General features: G+C 43.1%; 1 long non-coding RNA gene across 1 annotated transcript; it reads left to right on the top strand.

Annotated features, from left to right (window-relative positions):
• Positions 1 to 6,393: 6,393 nt before the first annotated feature.
• LOC119124880 lies at positions 6,394 to 11,304 on the top strand. Its single transcript, XR_005098348.1, has 2 exons — positions 6,394 to 6,776; positions 6,972 to 11,304. It is a non-coding gene; the product is annotated as an uncharacterized LOC119124880 (long non-coding RNA).
• The last annotated feature ends 3,631 nt before the right edge of the window (positions 11,305 to 14,935 follow it).

The following is a 14,935-nucleotide window of genomic DNA, read 5'->3' as shown; positions in this document are numbered from 1 at the left end:
TCTCTCAGCCAGCATCAGCTGGAATAAACTTCAGATCACCCATAACCCTCATGAGGAATAGCATTACACAAAACGGATGGATAGATGTTCAACTAAAACATAAAGAGCTGCTCACCCGCGTGTATCGCGTTATCTCTCGAAATACCTCTCATTGCCTTTCCTCTCCTCATTCTCATGAAAGGACCTGTCTCGCATAACAAACAATTGCACCAAAACTCCATTAAAATCACTTCATGGGGATGTGCGAGTGCCTCAAGTTAAAGGCTGTAATTGAAAAGCGTTTGACAAACCGTGCGACAAACCAAGGCGACAATAGACAAGCTGTGATTCTCACATGAGTTATTCTGCAGGAATAATCAGCATCATTTCATTCCGTGCACTTTACAACGTGCTTGAATAGTACGTCAAATGCTGATTCTCACTTTTGTCGGTGCTAATGGACTTCAGATGGATACACGCCCAGATAATCATTTTCATCATCACAGTATGAGTCACGGGAACCTGTGCACACTTTTCCACTCATCTATCCAATGACACTGAATCTCAAATGAACTGCTTTGGGTTATTTTGATACGGTGGGACACCGACAAAGATGCCCGAATAACACTTTATTGTCTTTTAACATGCACATGACCGACAAGTGGAAAGCCTGTGTGGCAAGAAGGCCTCGTCCACTGATTTGAAGTGACAGGCACATCCTTGACAAACACACCTGTCATTGTTCAAGTCACATCACATTTACACTTCCGAAGTCGCGAGACAATAGCAAGTGCACAGGTGTGTGTCGTAAAGTTTCTTGAGCCCTTCAATGCCACTTTTTAAGGACAGACACTGCGCTCCAGCTGTTCGGCAGGAACACAGCCAGCTTCTCTCATTGGCGATGTTTATGAAATAAGACATCTGGCTATTTATTTTCTAACATGCGGCAAGAATGGATTTAATGTGCCAGAGCCTGCTGACCGTTGCTCTGTGTGAGCTGGTCACACAAGCTTTCCCCCCTCTTTTTTGGGCGGTGGGGGCGGGGGAGCTGCTTGTGGGGACGCGGGGAGGGGGAGCAGGCTGCAGCAATAATAAGCAGATTTTAATGATTTACTATAAATCAACCGCCGAGGGAGGCCTCCGCTTGGGGAAACTGAGGGGGATGACAGCCCCTGACTCACACACCTCGCAAATGCCTCGCTGATGATGTGTGTGCAGTTTACATCGTCAATCATTCACACGCACGCACATATGCACTGCTTTTACAAAACCGTGCTTTCAACACACACGTGCACAGGTGTACACGCACGCACGCACGCACGCACGCACACACACACGCACACACGCACGCACGCAAGTTTCTTGTCTCTAATGTCTCCTCTGCTGTGGCACGGGACAAATCAATCATGGGTACAGAAGTTCAAGGGGGTAAAAGATTGTCTGCTCCCTTTTTCCCGATGCTATTGATCCCATTTTACTGGCATCATTGCCAAGCTGTCTCACAAACTCTGACACGGCGATGGATTGAAAGAGGATGATTGAGAGAGGAGCTTGGGTGACATTCACTGTAATCTTAGCCCCCACCACCCGCCATCCTTCTCCTATAGCACACAAATGAATCCAGTAACATTGGATGATTGCTACATAAGCAGAATAAAATCGGAGCCAAGGACCCAAAACTCATATTTAAGGAATTTTATTGTCATAGTAACACACATTTCCACCTGATAAGGCACAAAATACTCGACGTCCCAGATTGGTCCCAAGATAGAGTAAAAATGAAAATGGAAGAAACAAATAAGGGACATGCTTATTCACGGTTTGAATGTGTGCAGCAAGGTGCAGATGCAGCAGAAAGAAGAACATAAAAAGCCAACAAGTGACACTGATTAAAGCTGTTTTCTGTTTTCTTCTGTCTATGCCTTCCTTCCTCTGCTGTCAGAATGTATTCCAAACAGTCGAAAGGTGTCGTGTCTCTCCTGTCCCATAAATTTGATGACTTTAGAGACAACACATCCTGGCGGGACGTCTGGAAGGGAAGCAAGCACTGACATGGAACGTTCCTCAGAACGCTTAAAATGTGGAAAGTATTGATAAGTCTGCAATTCTCACCAGAAGTACGCACGTCTTTTCTTATCTGTTCGTTATACTTTGGGGGACTATTCTGGGTAAATGATGAACTGTTTAGTTTGAAAGCAATTGAGCCGCTGTCCGAAGAGCTAAGAATGACTTATTACAAACACATTTTTCCAAGAGTCATTTGTTTCTGTTGAACCTCTGGAGACTTTTTCGACACTCCATCAAGTTACATGATCAAATAACATTTCACTCTTTGCTTTGCAAACACGACTCCTCTTCCGAGGAAGACGTCACGGCAAAGGTTTATTTGTTTCATTTAAAAACAAGCATATACACTGCGCTATTGCGGTACAAAGAATGCCAAATGATAAATATTTCAATGGCACATGTATTAAAAGTAATATGATGACATTTAGAAAATTCTATTTGTTTATTTTTATTTTTAGTTATTACATTTTTTTTGTAAAAAAGTAAGTAAAAAAAAGTAGTAGTAAAAAAAACCCCCAGTGAATTTCAGAGGCATTTTTTTGTCTCATTTTATCTGGTTCAACGTAGGTTCGAAAGTATTTCTAAAACGAAGTCTTCATGGATTTGCAATCTGAAACACGAATATGGCAGTCACCATTTAGGAATTAGGGTAATTGTAATCAGAGTACCTCAAAACGTTTCAGATAAAGAGACATTGGTAAAAACCATACACATCTTTAAGAGCTGTTAAAAATAATCGTCACTGTCCTAACACTGGACCTGTGGACCTAATTGCACATATGTAAAACAGAGGTTACGAGCCATCAGCAAGTTATGCGGAATGAATCCATATTAATGATGAAGCTCAAATTGTTTACCTTCACTTTTACAATGCAAACATCAGGCGATGATTTAGCTCCAATCCTTCACCACACTATAGGCATCCGTATATCACCGGCTGCCTGTCAGGCTGTTTATCACATTATGTTTATCATGTTATGATGATGCACAAGTTTAATTACGGATAGATGGATGCTTCATTTATCTTTCCCACCGCTGACGTTTTGATTAAAATGTTTAAAGGATTATCCATAGTGCTCCTATTTGTGTCCTTGTGTTTGTCTTTTCAACTTTCATCCACTCATCTGATTTATTCTCTTGTCTATAAATAAGTAGACAGGGTCCGTGTGATGGATTAGACTGTTGACATTGTACCAACTCCAGGTAAACAATTACTATTCATGCTTCATCGTTGCAGGATCTATACCAGGATGCTGCCACTTAGCGGGGGACAAAAGGTTAGATTGTAAGCTATTGTTCGGGATCTGCTCACAAATGTCATTCCTCTTATATTACACCGCAATTAAAGCAAATGCAAAAATACGGGTGGTCCGCCAAGAACGAGCCGTGTAGAGCATTTTACTTTTTGTTTTTACATCAGCATCATGTCAGGGACTGTGACGGATCACTCCATGTTTGAAAGCCCAAACTGTAGTTTATGGACACATCAGTCACTCCTCCTCATACGTCCTTCATTGTTTATTCAGAATCCAGTGTGGCTCCAAACCTCGGAGCCCGTGGGCGGGATCCTGCTGTGGTCATAACGCTGATAGGAGCCATGAGTCACCGGGATAAGAAAGCAAGAGGAGAGGGGGTTAAATCTCTTTTTCACTGTGTGTCTGTGTGTGCATGCACATGTGTGTGCTTGTGTGTCTGTGCAGTACATTGTAGGCCTACATCTGTCAGAGTGTGATTACAGTGTTAGGAGTTTATGAGACAGTCTCTGTAGCAACAATTATTCATGTCCCTCAGGCCACCAGAGTGAAAGGCCTTTCCCAGACAAGACTGGGAAAAAGAGGAAGATATGTGACAGAGCAAACTATGCTGTATCATACTGACATTCTTTCCCACCTCGAAGGGTTTTATTTATCGTTTGCTCAATCTGATAACTAATTTGCCAATGTTTTCTTTTATTATAACTGACGGAATCAAATAAAACTATCATTGCGAACAATCAAGCCTGTGAGACAGATGCGGGAAGAAGAATGTTCAAGGTAATGCTGCACCAATAAAACAAATACAAGTATTACAGAGCAAACACTAAAACTGCACAAATGAATAAAAACTGTTTCTTTGAGCTAAAATAGACAACAGCACATTGAAATAAAAACTCACAACTAAGATTTACAGTAACAGGCAATGAAAAATGTCAGTGGCCATCGTTTTTGGGTAAGTTAGTTTAAAAAGCAAAATCACGAGCTCTATTTGAAAGTTTTTCGCCGAAGCTGCAAACCTTGTGTGTAAGCAACTGGAAGGAGCGGTCACCGCGTGTCTCTTTTGGTGTGTGTGAAACGTTCGATAGATTAGGAATGCAGTAGGGAAGAGGTGTGAGAGTGCATTAAATCATTGACATGGGGAGGGGCTTGGCCAATAGAGCAAGGATTTTCATCTGGTCTAAAGGATCCAAGTCAAAGGGTTTAAGAACAAGGGTTAAATGAGTGCGTTTCCTGGAATTAGTGAGTGCTCCTGCATTTTATATCACTTATCCTGTTAAGGTCAGGCCAGCGGCTGGATTATCTCATCAGAATTAATGCTGAGTGGATGCGAGAGGCGGGGTGTAACCTGAATTTATCACCTGACAATCATAGGGCAATTGTGATTGGATCAAGACAGTTACTGACTGTGTGCCACACAACCACTGGGGACAGCGTGCGAACTCCGAAATCTCCAAATCTCATAACTGTGTGGCAGGCATGCTAAGCACTCTGCCACCATGCTGCCCTCCTATTAAATGGGAGATATCAAAACATTGTTTTCATTCATTTTCTTATTATAAACACAATTGTAGGCAGAATAAAGTGACGATCATAAAGTAACGTAAGTCCTGTATTTGTCAAATTTATATTTAAAAAAATCACAATGCGTTGGATGTACTATGTTGTCTGGTGAGAATCCAAAGCAGTGTGAAGGACAGGCATCAAGCGAGTGAAAGCAGACGTGGATGCGGAAGCACATTAGCAGACGGTGACAGCAGCAGGCAGCTGTTAGGACTCAGCTGTGATGGGTTGGGGGTGAGACAAAGCTGTGGCCCGTGGCTCATCGGCCAAGACGTGAGCGGTCCGTTTCCATCTGAGTCGCTGTCACCTGACACTGGGTTGCTTTGACAAGCTGCGCCACCTTGTTGAGGCGTCCGCGGGACCTTGTGTACACACACCATCGGCTTCTCTTACTCACATTCTCCTGATGAATGGCCTCATGGGGAGTGGGTCTCAGGCACGTGTGTGCGTCATGGAACATCCGTCTCTTAAAGGAAGAATATTTAATGGGTTTTTACTGATGGACAAGCTCATCTTACACATGCACCAACAGGGCAGGGCGTAATATCAAGCACATGATGACATACAGGAAGAGTCTTTGTTTACGTTAGCTCATTTTGCTGCTGAACAGACGGATTTAGCTTAAGATCTGCTGGTGATCATGTTGATTTTACGATAGCACGGAGATTCAGTGTAGTCAAAACGTGTGGTGGAGGGGCGAGGGGCATTGTTGGAGTAATATTGCTAGATCAGAGTTCAAACAACACACCAAACAATGTGAGCAGCGTGGATCCGAGATGTGACCTTCTGAGTAGAGTGTGGTTTTCCTCCAAACATTTCAAATCGGAATGCTTTGACAATGTTAACTGATTGTATTCTATCCTGGATATTTAAATGCTGTGTAGAATTACACCCAATATATTCATTGAAGACACATCCCATGACATGTAAAAATAAAATCCGCTTTTATTTCATTAAAGCTGCTTGGGTTGAGGGGAGTGGGTGTGTTCTTTCTGTCACAGCTTGCCGGCCCACTTGAATAAAACTGAGTCATCACTTACAGTACATCCTTAGTCACCCTTTTTTGCTACTGAGCGGAAATACTTCTCATGATGATGCCACATCTGAATGAATAATGTGATGTTTTTTTCATTTGTAAGTTTATGAAGTATGATGCAGAGCAGAGTACTCAAATATTCTTACGTGCAAATAAAAACCCGTAGGCTAACGTCAGAACGATTAAATAAAGGCAGCTTCAAATTCCACTTTTATGAAACTACTAAAACTCTTATTTCCTTCATCAATTAATAATTCATCACACAATCTTTGGTAAATGTTTTTTAAATGTTCAGTTGGTTAATTTGTATGTTAGAGAGGATTATGAAAAAAAAAAAACAGATTGCAGAGATTCATGCACATCATTGAGCATACAATATTTGTTTAGGTGGAAATTAAATGGCTAAAAGGAACAAATATCTATATACGGTGCATCTTTCATAGTCAAGAGAACAAAGTGCAAAAAAACATCATACTAACTTCTGTAGATGTCAAATGTTCAAGCCTTGGATTAAGTCTGCTCTCTCTGTTGAATGTTTTTGAACGTCTGTGGATTACAAGCAAAAACACCAAAACCAACCTAGAAGTTTCATATAGGTTCAGGAGTAAAAAGTAGCATTTATAAAATATATCAGCAACACCCAAGTGTCCCTAAAGCGTTTTGTGTTTGCTGATGTACGACATGTTAGTTTGTTAGCTTGCTGTGAGGATGGACCTGCAAGCTGTGACACAAGATTTGGGAGGTGATTGCTCATGTTGTAAATATTGATTGAACTGTAGTGGACCGCAGGGAAAACATTCAAATGGTCCGAGTGAGTTGTAAAGTGCTGTTTGCTCCGGCGTCAACCTGCTGAATGTGTCGACTTTCGGTGCTTCCAGGTATTGTACATCTGCTTCCTGTCTTTATTATGGATGCCCGTCAAGATTTACGCTTTATCTATTGTTGTATTTTACAAGCTAATGAATTCTCGGTGTATTTTGGAGTGCTACAGTGCGGTATGTAAACTTAATGTGCGCGTACGCATCGACGCATGTCTGTAAACACCCTCCTCTGCTTCCCTCTCTGACCCTCAGCAATGGAAGACATTTTTTGAGTACAAAGCATTAATTATCTGCCGTGTCGACATGTAAAGGAAGCGATGTGCTATGTTTTATCCTCTCTCTGCTCAATGCCCCCTGAATGACCCCGGACAATTCAGCTAAATGGCGCTATTGTTGCTTTCATGTTGATCCTAACCTTTCAATCATCTTTAGACCTCCAATGAACGACCACTTATTCTGTCAGGAGAACCAGGGTGGACACTGGCTCCCGTCACCAGCTACTTCACGAGGCCAGTATGAATGGAGAACATTTTGGATGTAAACCATTTTCTCTGTTGTTGCTTTCTCTTTGCTTCAGCACCAGGGGGAGGCAATGAAGAGACACTGAGGGACCTTCACTCTTTGAGGGGATGGGTTTGGGTCAGTTACTATCAAGAGCCCCTGCGGAGCTCTGAAGAGCCTGGAAAGAAGGAAACCCAGCCCCTAAAAAAGCAGTTGCAAACAGCTGTCAAAAGCGAAGCCTTTTCTGCTTGTCCTTCCCATGATTCCCATCATTATTTGGAAAATTGATATTCTATACTCGGGGTGCCCATTGAGCGGCAGATTTTATTTCACTGTGGAGTTTGGCATCATATACAATGTCCGTGCCATTCAAGACATTGTGTTTGGACGAGAAATTAGACTCTTAAAAGCACGTCAGATAGTAAGAGACAGCATTCAGTACTTTCTGAATGCAACCAACTTGAGTGGTGGCAGTCCATCTTTTTTTATTTTTTTATTAAAAACATCTCTGTCCGTAACTACAATTGCATTTTGTCCTTGCACAAACTAAACGATTGGACAACTAATTGGGCAAAGAAAGTAAAGTGTGAAATCTTTGCATGGCTGAGAGCTTTGAAAGGAACCAAACAAGAGACTCTTTGGCGGATGTTATTGATTGGAAGGCAGAGGCAAGATCAATGAAAAGAAACAGCCTGAGACAAAGAGTGGCATTTAAGCGTGGAAAAAGCTGACATTTTTTCCATCACTGTCAGAGGCATGGCCATAAAGCAGTGGCAAATATTAAAACATTTCTCATCTGCGTGGGAGTATTGGCAGCAGAAATTGTTTTCTCTGCGGTGTGATACTCGGGTTGAACTCCCGGTAGAATCCCTCGGGGGTGCAGATTGGTGCCGGTGACATATTGGCACCGGCGTTTACACACAGCTGCCACTCACTCTCCCACAGCCTAGGAGCAGGGCTGGAGAGGGCAGATAGCAGGCGAGGAGGATGGCGCTTGGACTGTCGTCAAGGTGGGTCGCCCTGCTGGAATTCATCACTGATAACACGTTTTATACTTTCATGGGGCCTCATCGAGCGCTTCTATTAGGAAGCACTGTCCTCCGCACGGCATGCTCATGCATATGTAATCCATACGTGTGAATGGCATTGCTTATCTGCGTCTCAGTGAGCTCCAGCGCTGGAACACTGTGTGTTTATGTAGTATGTGCACTAACCGCTTTCAATGAAATTAATTGTTCGCCGTGTCCTTTGAATGCACTCACAGCGCAGTCTTGAACTTGGAGTGACACGGTTATTGCAGGGTCATATGTCTATTTGTAGAATAAATGATATTTGGCTACACTAAGAGAATTACGCAGAGGATGTCCCTTGGAGACACCAGGCGAAGTGATCACTCATCGTTACTTTGTGTGCCTCCTCCGACTGTACTTATCCGCTGGTCTGGAACGGGTGTTAAATGGCTGCGAGAGCACATCCCATCATTCCGAGATTATTATTTGAGACCGGCCGAAAGAGAATAAGAACAGAAATTGTTAATGTTGTGAATTTCATTTTTCAGAGTTCCATCCTCAACTTCATCGTTCCATCGACAATAGTGTCTTTGTGGATCGCCCACTTTGCTTGTTTATAACTTTTACTGCCTGCTTTTTCCTTCCCTCCCACTCTTCTTCGACAGCACTTGATCGCACTAAGCAGGAGCGCAAACAGCAGGTGAACCCGTTCCGATACTCTCTTGTGCCATCTGTTGTAGTCACATGACGCCATGATTGCCCATCATACCTGAAATATCCATCAATCACCAGCAAAGAGGATACAAGAAAGAAAGAGAGAGTGAGCGGTTGAGTCATAGGAGGGCAAACATGAACGCCCCACAATAATGTGCAAATGCACGCTCACTGAACCAAATGATGGGTTGACTTGGCTCATTGCAATAACTTTATCTCTATACTATAAACACAAGTATTCAATTTTGACTTTATTTAACTGTATGTTTATTATTGTAGTTTTAGGCCCATCAGTGATGTGGATAGTCACACAAGATCTGAGGACATCAGTCACCAGGGAGGTGATCAACCTGCTCATTCTCCATTTAATGAGGGTAGCCATTCACGTTGCCTGTTGCCACACTTGCCCAAGGTGAGTGTCCCACATTTAAAGGGACTGTGAAGAGCCACTTGGATTGGTGGTGTCACGTGCCGTGCCAACTTCCCTCAGCCACACCCCTTCATCACCGTAATGTCTGTCACCTGCTTCCTCTTGTTACCGTATGTATTTAAGCCCTTCCCGTGTGTTTCTCCCTGTGGGTGCTGTTGCGTGTTGTGAGCGATGTCCGATGTCGAGCCAGGAAAAACAAAGATGTGGAGTATAGAGTTGGTTCTTTATTGGCAAGAACTTGGGTTGTTTAATGGCGGCCGGAACACATGGCACGGCGGCACATGAAACAACTCCAGGTCAGCTTGTTTTATACTGTCCGGAAAAGGTGGGAAAATGTCACATGAACATTTGGTATCTGTGAGTGTGTGTGTGTATGTGTCTATGGGTGTGTGTTTATACAGTTCTGTGTGTTGTATTCGTGTTCTGATTGAGCAGTTATGTTTATACAAACTAATGAAAAGAATTACTCACATATAAACATTAAAATGTACATGAGATTTTCTATCCTAACAGAATATGTATACCTTGCTGTTGCTCTCTCTTCAGTGTCTACTGTTGTCTCCCGTCTGTGCCTTGTGTTCCTGTCCTGCTCGTCCAGTTTCCCCCCCGGTCTAGTCTGGAGGCTCACGGTCAGAGTTTTATCCGTGTCCGAGTGGACTTCTGTTTGCTAGCCGTGAGTCTCTAGCCCGTCTGTGTCTTCGTTGACCCCACCTACCTCCCTTCCAACTCTCTTTCCCTTCAATAAACCCTGGTTCAAGCTGCATTTGGTCGCCCTGCTCCAATTATTCCTGACAGGTGGCAAATGGAATTTGGGTTTGGGTTTGCTTTGTTCATGCCCACAACAGCGCAAACTGCCCTTTTATGAATGCGGCAACTAGCACCTATGCAAAATTACCAACATTTGGTCTCGCCACCGATTTTGCTGCATTGGGCTCGCGCCAGTCATTAAAGTAGAGCCGTATGTGTCTAACTAAAAACAAAAAAGTAAAAACATCTCTCAATGTCATGTCACACCACTTTCACAGCAGCGCAAATAATAACCCATATTCACAGGATAATATCTCTCTTTCTCACATTAACAATCTCTGTTTTGGATACAGCCCTTGCATTGATCTAATTGCTGCAGCAGCCCAATATCAATGTTTTTGTGACAACATTGATTAAGCACATATTCGGTCAAAACTGTGGCGGTAAAAAAGAAACCAAGCACAGGAAACATTATTTAATCGTGAGATACATTTGTTTAATGTATGTAATTGCATGACATATTGGCCAATTATCCATTTGAATCAAATTATGGAAGACATTTGGATAAATCAAATTTCTAATGATACAAATACAAAGCGAATGCAAAGGTTATAAATTGGATGAAGGACACATTCAAATGCGAGAAGAGGAAGTCATTCCAGTCAGATGTGTCTGTGCCACAATTAAGCAGCGTTCATTATCTTTTTGATGAAGTAAGTGGATGATGAAATCAAAGCGGGTTTGCCAGAGGCCAGGCTGCAGAGAACAGACGGGAAATAACCCATATCTCTCGCTTTTCCTTACACTTACATTCTCATCTCAACTAAAATAATCCTTGAACGATTTTTGCAGCGCTACGGGCACGCCTATCTGGCATGTCGATGGTCCCGTGAAAGCACCTTTTTGCGTATCTACACAGTTTTTTTTTGTGTCTGATCATGTCGCGTAATTGCATCATAGGTACCGTTGACGTCTACATGCTGCTTTGGAAACAAACTATGCGTTTCATTACAGTTCAGGTGCAAAAGGAAGATAAAGCAAAATGCAGAACGCTCTTGTGTCTCTCCCCTCTTTCAAAGGCTCGCTTACTCGTGTATTCTTTCGTTCCATCTCTTGCTCTCGTTCCCGTGTTCTCTGATGTTTTATTTGATATCCCACAATAAAGCCCCTCTTTGAACTGCCATCAATTGTGTATGGATTTTTCCTCTGAGGAGAAACAGCAAGCTGTCTGAAAGGGCTCCAGTCCCGCAGGCTGCCTTCATATTGATGCAGAGGAGTATTGCCATCTTCATTGCTGGATCAATCACTCACGTCACTGTTGTTTTATGGCCGGGGCCACTTCACAGACAGGAGCCTGACAACATCACCGCCGAGGTTTGCAAAGCGATACAGCTCTGATAGTTGAGGAGTGTGGAAGGGGACGTAGAGGCCTTTGCAGGCAAGAGGGGGATGAATTTAGATTTGGTAACTGTCACACACACACACACACACACGTCTTTCTTTCCTACTGCCTATGGGCCTATTGTTTGCCTTGCTTGACTCGAAAACTACAAGAGTTTTGGTTAAGCGTCACACGTTTTGACACAACCTCACCCAGGTGCTCTCTTTAGAACGCTTTTATCTCATAGACCATCCATCAATCTGTTATTCCGTTTGTCCTGAATTAGAGCCTATCCCAGCTGACTTTGAGCGAGAAGCGGGAACTGGTTGCCAGCCAATTGCAGTTAACAAAAAGCGAAAATGGCCGAGCAGATTCTGGACTGCGAGAGGAAAGTTCTTGGATTATCTTTTTAACTGGCTATATAATTAAACCCAACTTGACTATTAATATCAATTCCATTCATACAATCCTCTCATTTAATAATTTCCGAGCTCTTCAAACATTTGGATTCGTCTGGGACACAGACATGTTACCCAACACCGGAGGGTTTAAAAAAGCACAGTATATGAAGGTTAAGCATTTTTAATCAACAGCTGGCCATTATTAACGTAACCCTCAGTTCAATCCAACAGGTGCAATTTGTTCAGCAAACCTAAAAGCCTCGCATTTCTTCCTCTCCTTTCTTGTTATCTTTCTATTAACATCTGACAAGCTAACCGATGACATCTTGAGTCATTCGGGTTCATCTTTCATCAGATAGAGACCGGGCCAACAGCTGTCCATCCAGTTAATGGCAGTATATGACATCAGTTCTGTCCTTGGTCTGGCCTGGTCCACTCCCAGCCCAGCCCAGCCAAGCTTTACTCACAAGCTCTTTTGAGTGGTGCCCTGTGAAGCCATCAGTCATCGCTCTCCCTCTGAACTCTCAATGACCTTCCTCTATGCTCGACAATACTGCGCGTTCTGGCATCACCATGTTAACCTTAAAGAGACAGCCACTCTTTTTTTCCTGAGTGAACCACACAATGGAGCAACATCTTTTGGAATTAAAGAGTTGACCTGAAGGGAGTGAGGGCGAGATGGGACGGATGAGCCCTGCTTGGCAAGAGGAGGAAGTGCTGGTGTCTGGTGAAAGGCCCTTTAATTTCCTCCCTTGACAGAATGCAATGGCAGCCCGGAGGAGGGTCAGGACACCAGTTGGCATGAATAGACACATTTTTGTGTCGTCTCCAACTTTCTCCACTGTGCGCCTTCACGGACTGTAACGTCTCATTTTTCCCCCCAAGCTGGAACTACTCTCCAGCCATTCTCTTGTTGTTGAAAGGCGGGCAGGCAAGCTCCCTGTCTCTTCACTCACAGATGAATAGAAAACATTGCGCTTTAGGAACACCATGCAGTTTTCGATTGCATATAAATTTCTGACTGTGTGAACATGACAGCCTGGATGGCGACGGTCATTTGTGTGGGATTCATTTTGCCTCTTTCATCAGTACGTGCATTCATCCATTCAAGATAGACTGAAGCAGTAGCCTTTAATAAAGTCAGCAGGCTTGAAAATATATGAATAAAATGACATCCGCTGCCTTGGATGGATCAAATTGACTTATCCTGTAATAGCCCAAGGATAATGCGTGCATGTGTGCAAGCACTGCGTGTCTCAGAGTGGAGGATAAGAGAGAGAGAGAAAAAAAACAAGATGAATATAGTAAAAAGACAAAGGTAGGAAAGAGAAGAAAATCAGAGAAATAAAACAAACTCTGCCCGAGGGGACAGCGCTCAATGAAAAGCCGGAGCTGGACTTTGAATCTCATTTGTATTGGTGAAAGCATTGATAGGGATGCTAGAAGGGAGAAAAACAAAGCCATTAAAGAGAAAAGATTACACAAAGAAGAGTGACAAACCTGATCCTAACAAAGTTACTTGATGTGAAATATCAAAATTATGAGTCCAATTGCTGCAATTCTGCAACAATTGGATCACTCGGAGCCACAGAGGACAACCCGATCCAATGATGCTCCTCCAACGCCGTAAAGAGTCGAATACAGGCAGCAATAATAATAATAGCTGGGATGGTTTCATAGTTCAATCAATTATAGGAAACTAAATAAAAGCACAATATTATATTGCGTCCAGTCAAGCTGACCTTTTTTCTTGCTTATTTGGCAGCTGTGGCGTCGGAGCGTCGTAGTGGTGAACCACAATAATGTCAGTGGCACTGGATGGCTGTACAAGGAGACACATGTCTGTTCTTTGCTCTTCAAATGTCCAGCCTTAAACTCCTGCTATGTGTGAATAAAGAGGACAGGAAGTGGCAGTTTGGCAGCTCCAACCAGGAGTGTCACTCTCAATTGCGTCCCCTGCCAGCTCCAGACACATTGCACGGCCGAAGAGGTCACGGCTTTGACTTTTTGTTTTGTTCCTCCACTCTCTTTACCCCTTTCGCTCTCTTTTCATTTGTTTTTCAGGACATTCCATCTGGGTGCCACCTACGCCACGCGTAGCCGTCGAGGAGAAGACAGAATGATGTACTGAAGACACGAGCCGGAGCGACTGCGGCACATTTTGCGAGCGCTGCCATACAACGCGAGGCTTGTCTCGTCACATTACGCTGACACCCTGCATCAAAATCCCTGCCATGTCTCGCTGAAGCAGAGAAGCACATGTCCTGAGTTTGCCTTCCTTCTTGGGACGGAGCAGACAAGATGTCCTCGTCAAGGACAATGATGACAGTGTGGAGGGAAATAATGAGGTCTTGTGAGACGGGCAAACTTTTCTAGCATACATTTTAGGGTAGAAATAACTTTTGATGATTAAATATCTTTGCGCCTCAAGATCAAAGATGAATCTGTTCATATTTTTCTATGGGGTTGTGTGATTAGTATGGTTTAACTTTCAGATGACAGTTGACCTTTGTTTAAAAAGCGGCAAATGTCAAAACAGTAAATGATAATAACCACAGGAGGCTCATGCCACAAACTATGCTGATTTACTCATTACAATAAATCTAACAGATCTTTATATGTACCAAAGCAAATAAAAACCAAATTCCTCACAGTTGAGCAGTCCAGAATTTAAACCTCGGCTCAGGCCAATCCAACAAGTTTGGTTAATTTGTCATAGGTGTGTGTGAATATGAGTGTGAACGGCTGTTTGTATTTATGACATGCCCTGCGAGTGACTGGCAACCAGACCCCATCTTGTGCCCCAAATCAGATGGGATAGGCTTCATTTCAGCTAGACCCCTGCAGAGGACAAGTGACATCGAAATAGAAATTGAAGATTGAGGGTGACAGTCCTTGCTGGATGCTGCTTTTAATAAGTCTGCATCATTTCGCACATTTGCTGTTGAATCGGTTTTATAATGAGAGAGTGTGTTTCAGAGCAGCTCGAGGATTTTTTTTCTTTTCCAGAGCTGAACGAGGGTATGACCGAT

This window comes from Syngnathus acus, chromosome 6 (assembly GCF_901709675.1).
Source record: "Syngnathus acus chromosome 6, fSynAcu1.2, whole genome shotgun sequence".
Lineage (NCBI taxonomy): Eukaryota > Metazoa > Chordata > Actinopteri > Syngnathiformes > Syngnathidae > Syngnathus > Syngnathus acus.
The sequence above is the reverse complement of the archived record's forward strand: the minus strand, read 5'-3'. Positions and strand labels throughout refer to the sequence as shown.